The 15,381-nt window shown below is 43.6% G+C and overlaps 1 protein-coding gene and 1 pseudogene across 1 annotated transcript in view; one reads left to right on the top strand and one right to left on the bottom strand.

The window, feature by feature from the left end:
- Positions 1-15,381, top strand: part of Csmd1 (CUB and Sushi multiple domains 1) — a 1,626,901-nt gene that overhangs the window by 656,162 nt on the left and 955,358 nt on the right. The gene's annotated exons all lie outside the window — the stretch shown is intronic.
- On the bottom strand, positions 3,063-3,187 carry LOC115031837 (small nucleolar RNA SNORA17; annotated as a pseudogene).

Here is a 15,381-nt window from a genome sequence, read left to right as displayed (position 1 = left end):
AAGACCCATCCGTTGTTAAGAGCTCTGTCAGATGTTGTGTAGGAGCTTGGAAGATAATGTTGAGAACACTGCAGAAGATGGAGGTCTGGTTTGTGAAATTTCAGAGGGAAAATTAAAGACTCTTTTCAGGACCATTGCTCTTTTGATTGTGAAGATTCTGTAGTTCTGGTTAGCTGGGGCTGAAGAATCAGCTGTGATTAATAAGATACCAGAACTACCAAAGCAAAAACTTTGCATTACTGGGACTATTGATGCTGGTTAGCTGGAGCTAAGAAATTAGCGGTGATTAAGAAGAGACCAGCATCATTGAGGTGACATCTTCTGGGAAGTGTTTTCTGAAAGCACAAAGAGGCTGTGTTCCAGAGATGGCCAAGGTTGTACTCCTGCTGCAGCGGGACTTGGTAATATGTAAGTGTCACCCAGGTGGTACTGGTTTTGAAGGCATGAAGGGGTCATGCAAAGCAGCTGAGGCTTGGCACTGTGAGAGGCCATGGAAGGCCATTGGTGAAGGTGCAGCCTCAGTTGCAATTGAAGGCCCAGGACAGAAGGGGTCATGCAATGTTTTGGAGATGCCAGTACCATGAGATGACCACCAAGAGCAGCAGCAGCAGTGGAGTGCAGGCATCTGGAGCCTAGAGGATGGCGCATGTGCTACAAAGGGCATGGCTGGAGAAGTGACCCAAGCCCTTGGAGGAGCCCAGAAGATCGTGAGTTGGATTCCAGACATTGGACGGTTGGAGATTGATTTTTGCTTTTGATTGTGACTGTGCCCTGATATTTTCCCTCTTGAAGGAAGAAACTGTTTTAGTGGAGCCCACAGTTAAGAGACTTTTAATTGTAAAAAGACTTTGGATTTTTAAAAGAGTTGGATATTTTAAAGAGATTGAAATTTTAAGAATATGTAAAGACTGTGGGACTTTTAAAGTTATTTAGATATTGGGGATGAGTAAGAAAGTAAGGGTTGAGGCTTACTAGTGATGTGTTTGTATGTCAAGTTGACAAGGGGTCAATTGTACTGGCTATTTTTGTGTCAACTTGACACAGCTGGAGTTATCACAGAGAAAGGAGCTTCAGTTGAGGAAATGCCTCCATGAGATCCAACTGTAAGGCATTTTCTCAATTAGTGATCAAGGGGGAAAGGCCCCTTGTGGGTGGGATCATCCCTGGGCTGGTAGTCTTGGTTCTATAAGAGCAGGCTGAGCCAGCCAGGGGAGGCAAGCCAGTAAGGAACATCCCTCCATGGCCTCTCCATCAGCTCCTGCTTTCTGACCTGCTTGAGTTCCAGTCCTGACTTCCTTTGGTGATGAACAGCAGCATGGAAGTGTAAGCCGAATAAACCCTTTCCTCCCCAACTTGCTTCTTGGTCATGATGTTTGTGCAGGAATAGAAACCCTGACTAAGACATGCATGTTCTTCAGTAACCAACTAGATAGAAGCATTTGATTCTTTTTAAAGTTGTATTTACCTCTTTTACAACTTCTTACTGGTTTTTTGTGAATTTCACATCATGGACCTCAATTCTACTCATTTCCGCCACCCATCATACCTGCCTTCCACCCTTCCAGCCTCCCTACCAACAACCAAAAATAAATTTCATTGTAGAAGCAGTACTGTGTCTCACAGTAAACACATTGTTCACACTTCTCTGCTTACAAATGTTCATTGCAATAATGGGTTGGCCTGATACCTCTGACTTTAGCTACTCTATTGATATAGGAATCTTACTGGGACTTATCTCCGATATGCTGTTGTTGCCCATGTCATGGAGATCCTGTAGCTTTGGAGCTGTAGGACCAGCCCCTTTATGCACTCTAGTAGTTCGTTGAAGGGGTAAATGTTCGGGTTGGGCTGATTCAAAGCCCTAGATCTGAGCCTGATAGTTCTCTAAGCTGATCAGCCTGCCAGCTTTCCTGCTCTCATGCCTTTGGAGCTAGCTCACCTACCTCCCTACCATCAGGGTCAGCTCTACTATACTGTCCAGGTGAGGTGTAAGCCCTATTCTCCTGCTTTCATGACCCCATGAGGCCAATTCTCCTGTCAGCCTGCCACTAGTGGCAAGGGGAAACTGGAGGAATCTCTTCCTTGCTGATGTCACCACAGATCAGGACTGGCTCTCCTGTACTCACACCCTTGTGGTGGCTCACCCTCAACCCTCATATATATGGCAAGCTCTACTGTACTGCAACAGGTGAGGAGCCAGGGAAGCTTTTCTGCTGTGATGACTTGGGAGTCATCTCTCTTGCCTGCAATAGATGGCAAAAGGTGGGGTGGTATACATCTGTGTATTTCCCATGTCACTGCTGGCAGACAAATTGTGGGGCCAGTTCTCCAGCTATCATGACTGTAGGACATGTCTGCTACATGCTTCAGGTGGGAAGGGGAAGAGGGAGAAGGGTATCTCTCTCTTGCCCATGCCACATCAAGGGATATGAGTGATAGGACCAGCTCTCCATGTTTTTGTTCTGAGGTGGGGGTGCTCACCAGCAATTCCCTCAATGTTCAGGGCTAACCATTGAGGACTGTGATTCACTGTAGGGACGTTTGGGTTTCCTGCTGTCATGCCTCCAGGTCCAGCTCTCCCACAATGCCCAGGTGAGGAGTGGGACCAGATCCGCACAGCCCTCTGACATCAACATGTTCCCAGGCAACAGATCAGACCAGAATGTCCACCCAGCCTTTGGTGGTAACAGACCCCTAGTGCTTCAGGATCATGGACCAGATGTTGCCTCTAGTGGCACCACAGGCTGGGACCTCACCATGATAAAAGGTGGCATCACCAGCTACCCACATCAGGCTATTCCTCACTACCCTCGAGTCTCTGGTTCTGCCTCTCTTCATAAGTGCCCAAATCTGCTGTTTCTCTTTCATTTGTCCATCACTCACTTGCTCCTCTTAGAGATGCCAGGAATCTCTGAGTGTCCAGTACAGGGCAGGAATCATCTCAGGCATTTTCTGCCTCATAGCCCTGTGCAGTGTCCCACTGGTGATTGTCTCAGGTTAACTCCATGGCTATGCCCCCTGGAATCAGTAGTCATCTCAGACTCACTTTTTTATTTCCAGGAAATTCTTGGCTACTAGTCATTCAGATGTTAATAGGTCAGAATACTGAGTGTAGACATAGCCTCTCCCTTCTCTACTGATACACATGTGACACAACGATCATACCTGCAATGCTTCAAAGTACAGTGCATGTATTTTTTTAATTTTTTATGTGTATCATGTTTTGTCTAAATGTGTGTCAGTGTACCATGTACATGCAGTGCAGTGGAGGCCAGAAGAGGACATTAGATCCCCATGTAACTAGCATTGTGTATAGTTATTAGCCTCTGTTTTGATGCTTGGAACAGAAACATGGTCCTTTGCAAGAACAATGTGTGCTCAGCCACTGATCCATCTCTGTAGCCCTGATGACCTAACTCTTAATTGAAAGAATATGAAAATGCTCACTGTTAGGCTTGTGAGATGGCTGAGGAGATAAGAGAGGACAATTTGATTCTTGGGTTCAAGATAGAAGGAACAAGTTATCCTCCATATGTTAAGTCATGGCAAATATGTTTTCTCACACACAAATCATAGTGTGTACTCATATATACATACATATATATATATATATACATACATACACACACAGACACACACACACACACACACACACCACTGATAACATAATTTAAAGCATGATTTTAAAAACTAGTAGAACACTCATTCGGAATGTTTAATTGAGTATCATCTAGGTGATGCTTTACACTTCTGAAATTTATAATTGAATAGCAGAATGGAGCATTTATCTATACACAAGGACATACCAAATACACAATGTTCTAGTGAATGAAATATTGGATAGCAAAATATAATTGCATGATCTTACTATAGATACTGATGTGGGATTACAGACTCTGGGCTTTGAAAACATGTTATATTGTGATGTGAAGAATTTGCTGATCAGGCTCTTATTGCCTGCCACAAAACTCATGGGCCACTGCAGATGCCATGGCCACACTACAGAGCAAAGAGACAGCTTTGTTGTCCTTGGGAAATTTGTATCTGGGAAGGAAGAAAGCTCACAGTGAATAGGTACATATGTGCTACATCCACTCCAGTAGTGACAAGTGGGACAGGCCCTGAAAACCTGGGCGCTGTCCCGAGGTGAAAAGTTCACGGAAACTTAGTCTCCTGGAATCATGGCATCCTGTATAAAGAATGCTCCAATGTCCTCGCTTTAGTTGGTAAACAGATCTGTGTGCTTTCCCTTAATATTGCTTTATTACGAGTGCTCCTAAGGATTGATATTTTGACACATAGCTAAGTTAGATTCTAGGCAGTCCTTGATCCGACCCTGGGCATGGATAGCTAAGTCACTGCCCTACACAGAAATTTACCATTATCTAGGAAGAAGGAAGTTTGTGACCTAAAGAGGAACCAGAGTAGATAGATACTTAGAACTATAGGTAGCTGAGTTACACCCATACACAAACAAGTATTTACAATGGCCTAGGGGGAAGGTGGACTATACAATAGACTAGAGTAGGGACTATGGCAAAGGCACGAAGCCCTTGCCCCTGGCTTCTAAGTTTAAGTGGACCTTAGGTGGAGCTGTTTTTGATCCCAGTTGTTAACGTTGAGTTTTACCCCAGTTGGTTCCTGCCAGTTCTTCCGTGTTTGTATTCCTCTGTTTTGTGTAAGAATTCAGTAACCTCTTTGTACCTTGCCGGTGTGTCACCTAACTTCCCTATTTTCTTCTGTATAAAAAGTTTGATACTCGATTTGACAAATTACATTCAGATCCACTCTCCCTTGTGTCAGGTCTGTCTGTCAATTCTCGCCGACTCCTTGCCCACCTGCAACCAGAGACCCTTTCCATGCAGACAAGGGATCAAGAGGGTCTGCAGCACATATGTAGAGGGCATCTGGTCAATGTGATGTGAACAATGAGAGCAGGCTTGGTGTTGACAGATCCTGAGGGAGTGGGTTATACTACCATTGCGCATCAAGAAAGGACATCCTTAAGAAAGTAGCTTTAAGATCTGGAAATAGATGAGGGCTGGGTACAAGGCTAATGCTGAGAGCATACCTAAGGCTAGGGTTGTGAGAAGGGCTAAAGTAATGATCATTCCTAAGGGCTGGGAGCATGGCTAAGGATGGTGGCTGGCTAAGGCCTGCCAACATGGGTAAGGTGCAAAGCATAGCTAAGGAATGGGAGCATGGCTAAGGTGGAGAGTATGGCTAAGGGCTGGGAGCAGGGATAAGGGTTGGGAGCAAGGATAAGGAAAATCCTTTAAGGCATCATGAAGATCTACTGGCGGGTGCTGAGGATGGGAGTTCTCAAGTACAAGGGCAAATTACAAAGAGGATCAGAAGAAAAAAGTCCCTGAGGAGAGAGAGGCTCACATGAAGCACAGGTCATAACCTAGATAGAGTGAGAAGTGCCCTCTAGTGATGACCTCGAAGCTTTACCTCCAAAGTTATGGAAAGATGCAGGTGCCTCTGAGTTGTGGCCACCTGACTTGAGGTGTAACAAAATCATGTCACTCATAATTGTGGCTCACAGAAGACAAGAAAAGGGCCTACTGGATTAGTTAGTTTTTTTGGTGAATGCTGGGAAGGCAGGTGGTATGACATGGAAGACCTGGCAGAAGTGACGGTTTGTGATCCCAGGAAAGCAAGGACTGGAGATGGTGCAGTGATTCTCTTACTGGACCATGTTACAGAAGGAAGAGATTCACCACATCTAACCTGAAAGTCCCCACAAAACACCCTCCACAACAGTAATGGTTTTCTAAAAGAGTATAAGAATGTAAACAGAAAGTGTTTCTCTCACCCATTCCCATACCTGCTTACAGGGGCTTATTTGAGAATCTGCTGTCTTGTGGCCTTTTGCCATTTTGACATTCTTCACACATTAAAAGACATCTTGGGGCATGAACTACACTACAAAAGAACACATATTTTCCCCTGGTGGAAAAGTGACGCTTGAGAGTCTTGCACCTCATACTAAAGCAAAGAATTAGAAGGAAAGCAGGTAAATTCATGCACGTGTTGCATTCTGTTTTAATCTTTATTTTTAGATAAATGCTAATCTCAAAAACATAAGAAAAGTCACCTTGTCTACGTGTTTAAGGCTTCAAAGTCCATGAGGAGCATCTCAATGTTAAGACACACAAGAAAATCACCCAAGGTCTGTGTGTGACTTATTAAGTAACGCATGGTTCCTACTTCAAAAATAAAAAAGTGATGTCTTGCCTGTTTTCTCTCATCTTGCATTAAAGCTTGAGAAATGAGTAGTAGATGAGTGAGTATAATGAAGTTTGCTTGGCATAAACAAGCAAAATATACTTAAGGGTAGATTTTTAAAATCAGCAAATATACACTCCTACAATTAGAGGAACTGTGCATGCCCACTGTCACATGGCATGGGCTTTGTGTGCTATAGGACAGCATGGTGCAAATTGTAAAGTTGAAGAGAAAGAGATTCTGCTCATGATCATGCACACATATTGGAATCCCTGAGCTGGAGTTCTATGTCTAAGCACACATGGCAGTCAAGGTTAGTTTGTCATCAGCAGTCATACCCCTGACTTCCCAGTACCAGTAGTAATTTCTTCTCCCTTCAGTCAACTTCTGGAGCTAGATATTCCCTGAGGTCCATTGCTCTTCCTCATATCCCTGACAGAGGCTCTCAGAGCCCATTTAGACTCCACTTTCTGAGGTTAGATCAACATGAAATGTGAGTTAGTGCCTCACAGGGAATATATGTTACATAACCTGGTGTGTGCTTCCAGAGGCCAGCTCAGTTGGTAACTGCTACATGTTGAATCTCATGCCACTGTGCATGTGTTTACAAACAGGTGCAGGGGAGCCTGAATCACACAACACGGACCGATTTTGCTAAGGAACCGTGAAGGATTGCAGTCTGGGCTAAAGGAATTTTGCTAAAAGACATGTGGAGTCATATCAGGTCTCTTAATGTGAGGCACATTGCTGAGGAAAGTAGTCTTGTATCTGTGGTAGAACTAACTGGTGACATGGTGATAACCACTTGAGTTATTGACCCAGGACTTCAGGGACTTAAAATATCTACATTGGCCTTAATACTGGGACAAAAAGAAAAATTGTGCCCATTTAATTTCCTAAGCATCTCTTTGTCTATCATCTGTGTCAAACTTTTTGACAGATCCTGCAAAGTTTATAGCTGAGAACCATGCAATTGAATTACCAAATAATAATAATAACAACAAAATTCTCATGTTTTAATTAAGTTTATTATTTTCTGTTCTGTATTGCCCTCAGGAATACATGGTCCATGGGCTATTGGTGGGGCATGACGTACTTAACTTTTCAAAGGGTGCTCTGTAAACAAATGTCTAAAGTTCTCATTTTACAGATGAGAATAAAATGATTAAAACAAGATTGCTACAATGTAAGTGACTTCTTGAGGGCAACTCACATCACTGCACTGAGGTAGGTGCACCCAAACTCCTGTCAACAGTCCTCATAGTCAGACAATGTGGATGTTCACATGGTGGTAATTCTGCTAATAGTCCAGCCTCTTGGTCATTACAAATGGGTAGCTACATCACAGCTTTTGTACTGAGTGGTGGCTTACCATTTATTCCTTCAAATGAGGCTGTGATCTAGTTTAGCCTTCAATTAATCTGCCATGTGTCCTTGGGGCCACCCTCCTTTCCATTCACCTAATTTATGTCAGGGTATCCACTAGCGCTTTATTTATGGATGGTGCCTAGGCTTTTCAGATTCAAGAACCACACTTCAGAGTTTTACCAGTGGACAGTAAATCTCAGTGTAAAAAGTGACTATCCAGAATGCGCTGAGAGACACATAAATGGATGAGGTAGAAACAGCTTGTGTGGTTGTACATAGGGTTGTGATTTGACTTGCTGACTTACAAAGGTGTCACAGAAGTCTCAGCTCTGTGACTCTATGATATCCATACTTCTTACTGTGGAGGTCTGTGTTCACAGCACAGAAAAGCCAGCTGTGTCACCAGATGTCCAACACATGAAACCAGCCTTTCGCTCTTTTCTATCTATTTGCATTAATTTAACTTCAATTTTCAAAGTCCCATTTTTTTTTTTAAGAAAACTTTTCTTTAGGACTTCGATCAAAAGAAATTGCAGGTTTGTGTGGACTACAGTTTTCTGACCATGAGGGTGGAACAGATGGAAGCAGATGGACAGAACATGTCCTCATGGACGCTCTGTGCCTACAGCCTGCTGTAAACTTCCAAGAGTCTGTCTAGCCCTCAGGCACATAACAAGTGTGGCTATCTTTCATTCTTATGTTCCTCACGAAGGAGCTGCAACCCAGCTGGGGATCTGTTGCTACAGTTTGCTTCAGCAATTAAGAACTAAAGGTGGTAGGTCATGCTGATTCCTAAGAAAGCATATACTAGGCGGACTGGTTTCAAGTAAGAGCACTTCTGTCTGCATTTCTGAATTTTGTTTTTTCTTTCTTGGTTAGTAGGAATAGCAAATATTTTCCTTGTCTGCCTAGAAACTGCAATGTGCTGGTATCAAACCTTAACACTCTGTATACAGTGTACCAAGGTTGTTGGTCCTCTTCCAGGGTATATAGTGATTAGAATTTAAAGCAATCAGATTAAAATCACTTAACATGGGCATGACTACTCTGATGGCTTGTCATGACTCCTCAGAGTCCCAGAGTCTTGGCTCTTACTAGCCAGCAGAACTCAGTGTGGTCTGAAAGTCAGGATCCTAGCCTTGTATTTACTGCTTGTTTCTTCATTTGCGATTTCTCTGACAACTTTTCTAACTGATGGTTGTGGTGATCCTTGATGTTGGAAGAAGAGAAGGAGGGAAAAGAAAAAGAGAAAGAAGAGGGAGAAGAGGAGGAAGAGGAGGAGCAAGTTGGATTAGGATCAGGAAGAGGGGGAAGACGAGGAGAAAGAGGAGGAGAAGAAGAGGGATAAGGAGAAGAAGGAGGAGAGGGAGGAGAAGCAGGAAGAGAAGGAGGAGGAGAAGAAGAGGAAGAAATTTAGATATGCTTCTAGCAGTTCATGTTGTCTGCAGGCTTAATGGTGTGAAGGACTCAGTGTGTAGATTTCAGTGTTCTGTGAATCAGGTGCTGTAGGGATCCCCCCTCCCTCCAGTGCTCTGGATGCATATGAGGGAGTATGGTAAAGAAATGACTGGCATGACTGCTTGAATATTAGGAAAGGTTTCCATTGTAGAAATGACAGAGGGAATAGCCAGAGGCATCTGGAAGAGTCCAGAGCAGAGAGATGTAGACTGGACATCACCAGAGCTAGGTAAGTGGGAGGGTGAAAGAAAATACTGGAGAGATTGAAACAGCAAGGGATAAGGAATAGAGCAGAGGTAGAGGGAGCAAGAGAATAAGAGAGAGTAAATGGGAGTATGAGCTATAATAGAGCATAGTGTTAATAAGAGAGAATAATACAGAGAAAGAGAGAGAATTCTACACATGACCATGGGGGAAGGGAAAGAGGGGAGGGAGGGAGGGAGGGAGGGAAAGAGAGAGAGAGAGAGAGAGAGACAGAGACAGAGACAGAGAGAGAGACAGAGACAGACAGAGAGAGACAGAGAGAGACAGAGAGAGACAGAGAGAGACAAAGAGAAAGAGAAAGAGAAAGAGAAAGAGGAAGAGAAAGAGAAAGAGAAAGAGAAAGAGAAAAAGAGAGAGAAAAAGAGAGAGAGAAGAGTGGGACAGAGTGAGAGGAGGGAGGCAGAGAGGGGATGGAGAGAGACTGAGAGAGGGAGATAGAGAAAGAAAGAGAGACAGAGAGACAGAGGACTACAGGGGAATAGCAGGATTCCAAGAATAAGTAGCTAGGCAGTGAAGTCCAGAATGTAGAGAAGTTTAGGGTAAGGTGGAAAATGAGAAGGGCTGGGATGTTAGTATGAGCTTTAAAATGAGTAAGGGGTACTGGTAATGCTGAGTGGGCCTAGGGGCCAGGGTGAGCTACACATATGCTAATAGGCACCACAAGTAGTGATATGTCCCTTCTGCCAGAATTAAGGGAAATTACTCCTTTTGGCAAATGGGAACTAATTTCACAACTTCATGAGAAATGCTGGCCTTTACCTAATCAGAAGATATTGTTTCATATTGAGCTCATTTCTGAATATTCCAACAGCTTGAGACCTAACATCTCAATCTTTGGTTGATGATAAGGATGGTTTAGTCTCCTCCATAACTGCTTCAAAGCTGGGGAGGGCCTTGTGGTGGTCAAGGAAGGGTGGAATGTGGGTAAAATCTTGTAGGGGAGGGGTTTATGTAATGGCTAAAAGTATCTAGACCTGCAGAACCATATTAGGCTAGTGACAATGAAATGGAGGCCACTGTGAAACAGTTTCAGAGTCACAATTGATTCCTGGAATGGTGTCAGTCAGCTGAGTGAAAATCTAACATATGTATGGAACAAGGTAAAATTAAGGGGTTTAGGAGAAAATCCTTATCTTGGATTTACACTTGAATATTCTGGGCCTGTCTTGTGGTCCTGGTGGGTAGAGGAAGGGGGAGGAAAGGAAAGGAGAGGAGAGGAAAGGAAAGGAAAGGAAAGGAAAGGAAAGGAAAGGAAAGGAAAGGAAAGGAAAGGAAAGGAAAGGAAAGGAAAGGAAAGGAAAGGAAAGGAAAGGAAAGGAAAGGAAAGGAAAGGCAAGGCAAGGCCCTACCCTCAGGGGCAGGCTGTAGGCAGGAATACTCAGGCAAGGGATCTGTTGTCCATTGGACCTGTATTGATAGATCCAAGTTGTAACTCCCTGAAACTTACATGGATTTTTTAAAAAAAGTTTACAAAAAAGAAATAGAAGTCTTTGATATGTTAGCAGGACCACTGTCTATAATCTTCACTGAACATCTCCATAGGAAGAGCACCTAAGGAGTGTCTTTGAACAGCTGGTGGAGACTTAAGTCTTTGAGCCTGGGCAAAGCTGAGCCTGAAGAATGTCCCTGGGATAGCACAGATCTGGGTGTGTATGGGGTGGACAGGAGTGTTTGTAGCGCAATGAGAAGCACTGTTAAGTCTAGTTAGCAAATAACTAGAGGAAACTTTTTTTTTGAGCCTGTGACAATGATAATAGCAAACAGTTCTTTACCAATAGCTAAATTAATAGTTTATAAGAAATCAATTGATTAGTAGAAGAAGTTTTAACATCATATGTATGCTCTTTAAGTCTCATTTTTTTTACATACCTTAAGTCATTTATCTTGTATTAGCTCATCTTAAATTGCTTACTTCATCTTTTACAACCTCCATAAACTTTAAACTTCTTTTCTTTCATCTAGAAACAATCAGTCCCTTGTCATAAAACCTAGGTGCTGATTACTGAGAGAAGCCTGTCAGTTCAGCAAGGTAGAGAAGTCTTTGAGTCTGCCTTTCTCAGCAGAAAACCTAGTGCATCAAGGAAAAGTCAAGCCTGTTTTTTTACATATGAAATAGGCTAACCAGCAGCTGCAGCCTCTAGGGTGAGGAGCTGGCCAAGGGCTGCTTGCTGTTGCAGCATCATCTTCATCATCAGGGGGATCTGAGCAAGTTTAAACACAGAAAGTTTAAACAATGATCTTAAGAGATTTCCTTGAGAGCAGAGAGCAAAGGAGGCTTAGAGATAAGAGGCTTTTGAGAGTGCTGAGAGAGGAATCTTGGAGATAAGAGAATTCCGGGTCATTTGCTTGTGCAATGGCAGAAGTTGTTAACCTTCTGTGAGAATTTAAAAATTGAGTCTACCATCTTTGGCCATTGAGCTGTCCTGAGGCCAAGCAGTAAGACAATGAGGCTTTAAAATCCTGGGGGAGGGAGTGGGGAAAGACAGATTAAGAGTCCTCAGAGCAGCAGGCAAGCAGGAGGAACAGAGCAGGCTACAGGAGTGAGTTAGAAGACAGGTGGGGAGACAGTCAGGAGGAGAACAAGTTGGAGATGAGAGAAACCTTAGTAAGAGACATGGCAGATCACAATGAAGAGCAGAGACTGAAAGGTCAGTGTCCTGGTGACAAGAGTGTCTGCCTAGTGCACCCTCAATCCAAAAACTTATCACAGAGAAATGTCTCAAATCATAAAGGGAATGTTTCACTCTGGCATGATGGGTGCCCAGTGGGGCAAGGCAAATGCCAGTGGTTGGTCACAGAAGCCTTCAGAGACAAACCAGGGAGCTCTGTGGTGGCACTTACTGGAGAAGAGAAAGAGAAGCAGCTGAAGAGGTAGACTCTGAATTTTCAAATAAAAATCAGTGGGTGGCAGAGGACCGCAGAAACAATCCATACCTGAGGAGAGGCATTCAGTTAGGACAAGAGAACACCTGGGTTCAATTAGAAGAGTATGGGGGCCCAAAGAAGGAGGTCCTCCTGTGCCTCTCCTGAGTCTAGAGCACCAGGTGTATGTGAGGATTTAGGGGACCAAGGAATATCAAAGAATAGCCTTGGAGTAAAGCCCCAGAGGCCATAGTATGCAAGCTAACTTTCTTTCACACTGGATTTCAGCAATGTAGGGACCCACCTGATGTGGGAAACCTAGTGCTAGAGGTATCTAGTGGTTTGGGGACCTGGTGTTTTAGAGACCCAGTGTTTTGGGTGAGACTTAATGAATTACATCTCCTCCAGTGAAATGAGCCAATTCAAGCCATATTAGATTACATTAAATGAGAAGCTACTTTCTGGTGAGTTCACTGACCCCAAGTACCTAGGCAAGGGAAGTCACCATAGGGACTGGGTAGAGAGAAAAAAAAAAAAAGCACACATGCTGACAGAGAGAGGGGGAGAGAGAAAGAGCAAAGGAGACCAAAATGTTTGGATTATATAAGGAAGAGCCAACCTTTAGACAGGAAAGTTTGGGGGGGCAGGGTATGCTAGGTAGGAACTGAGGGATGCAGAGTAACCTGGAGGCCAAGTCTGCTTTGGTATGTAAAATATGCACATCAGTCCCTTGTAGAAGAAAGCTCAGCCTTGTGTTGATAAGGCAACATAGTCATCTGCGACTGCTTTCTGCTGACATCTGGACATCATTATGGGGAGTGGGCAAAAGAATGGAAATGCCAAGTCCAAAAAGAGCTGGTCCTTTCACTGGTGTCTAGTTTGTGGGACCATTGGGGTAGGAGTGTGCAGGTCCAGTTGAAGTAGTCTGTGAGGCTGGGCCAAACTCCTGTGGACAACTGTTTTGGAGCCATCGTTCTAAGGGAACACCTGGATGTTAGGGGCAGAAGATAAAGCTAGGGAGTTTAGGGAGAAAAACTTTGTCTTGGGTGTACATCTGAAACTCTTAGGCCCATGATCTTGGTAGTTGGAGGAGGGGTAGGGGTGGTTCTCAGGACCAGGGAAAGAGGAATGGATCCCAGGAAGGAACAGGCTGTTGATTGACAGTACTTACTTGTAGTCACTTTGACCTGTGGAGGTGGATTCCAGTGGATTCCCCGGAGCTTACAAGAATCTTTTCTAAGTTTACAGCAGTCACACATTGAGGGGAAGAATCTAAAGGATTTCATCCCTCCCATATACTTCAACTCATTTTCCTATCAGCATCCAAGTTTACTTTCACGCTGTCTAACCTTCATAACTTACCTTTGCCAACCTCATATACCTTACTAGACCCTCAAACACTTTCTTAGCAACTTTCATATCCTCAGACCTTCCATAAACTTTAAATCCTTTCCTATTTAATTATTTACCATGAGACTCAGGTGGTCAAGCACTGGGAACAGTCATTGTAAAATGGTGCCCTTTATCTAAAGGAACTGTAAAAAGCTATTTCCTTCATTAGAGCAGGTTCCATTCTCAACTTACAAGTTGAAACAGAGAGACCAAAAGCCAATTCAAGCCAGATTGGATTATATATTAAATCCAAGTTTATTGGAAAGCTGCTCTAGGGAAGTTACCATGGGATGGGCAAAGATGGGGAAGAGAAAGAGAAAAGGGTGCATGCACTGAGAGAAGAGGAGAGTAAGAGAGAGAGCAACGGAGCCCAAAATGTCTGGATTATGTAGGGGAAGCTTCTGCGAGAAGGGCAGCCCAACCCCTGGACTGGAAAGCTGAGAGTTGGAGACAGGGTATGCCAGGTAGGGACTGACAGGTGCTTTAGTATGTAAAATATGCACTTCTGAGCTGAGCCTTGCCCTGGATTCTGAAGCCAAGCAACTCTTACATCACATAAGGATTTGCTGTGCAGTTTTTCTACTTCCTGGACTCTCTCCCTTTCTCAATGTCTTTTTGGTTATGGAAGTACTTGGAGCAAAGAAATTGCTTAGATACTTCTAGGCAACTTCATAGTTTCTACTTTCAGCCTGTTTTTCTTTCTCTTGATCTGTTTTAACTTTTTTTTTAAGTTAACAAATTATTAGGGATATTTACACACTACAGTGTGACATTTGTTCGATATTTAGGATACCTAGAAGTTCCATCAAGCTACTCAAATTTGGTATCTCAGTATTTAAATTTTTGTGGTGAGAATTTTGAAGAGCTATTCCTTTAGTGAATCTGAAATACACCATCACAGACATAGGAGAACATGCAAAGTAAAATAAGCCAGGCAAAGTACAGAGACTGTCACGTGATTTCTCCTGGGTGTCATCAAAAACTTGTTTCTAGTAGAAAGGTGAGAGGAAAGCCCAGTGGTCAGAACTTGGGGGAGGTGGGATGGAAGAATGGGAAGAGTCTCATATAAACTGAAGAGTTGTGAGACCCCAGGGGACTAACTCAACTTCCTCAGAGAAGGCCTCATAGCAGCTGCTGGCACTGGCAATGGTAGTGTCTCCCCAGCAAGAGTGTCACTGGGGAGGTAACCTTCAGAGCACTTCTCTTTGGGCTCTGACTTCACACACATCTGGATACTTCTGATATGTCCACTGTAGAGCCTCTCTGGAATCCTGCTCATTGCCAATCCCATGGAATTCGCCACCAACTACCTGTTTAGATTTTTGCCTTATCAACTCTTTTAAAGTGGTTCTTTGTTCTATTATGTTGTATCTTATGAGAGCGCCTTGAAGTCAGTTAGTCTCTTTTCTTATTTGTCCCTGTGAAGAAGGGCATGTTCTGTGAGCTAGAAGCAGTAAGACCTACTTGTACTCCACGTTGTGTTTAAGAGAATCATCTCAGGGCTAGGCTTTGGTAGGCTCCATTTCATAGATGTTTCAATAAATATATGTCTTGGGCACATAGTAAAGCTAGGCTTGAGGGAGGAGCCATGGGCAGAGTGGCAGCTCTAATCCTCTGTCCCTTTTCTGCTCTTAATCTCAATTTTATTCTCTTCCTTCTGTGGGGCTTTGGAATGTTCTATACGTGGATGTTCAGGTCTCCCAGTCTTGGGATAAGAGGACAGAGCTCATCAATAGATAGATGGGCTTGCTGGGGATGTCCCTTAAGTGGCCCTGATGCTTTGGCACATGCACCCTCAGGATATCT

The sequence above is a fragment of the Mus caroli genome, unplaced genomic scaffold (genome assembly GCF_978045245.1).
Source record: "Mus caroli unplaced genomic scaffold, Mus_caroli_1 scaffold_10, whole genome shotgun sequence".
Taxonomy (NCBI): Eukaryota; Metazoa; Chordata; class Mammalia; order Rodentia; family Muridae; genus Mus; species Mus caroli.
Note: the sequence above shows the minus strand (reverse complement) of the source record. Positions and strands in the feature narration are given on the sequence as shown.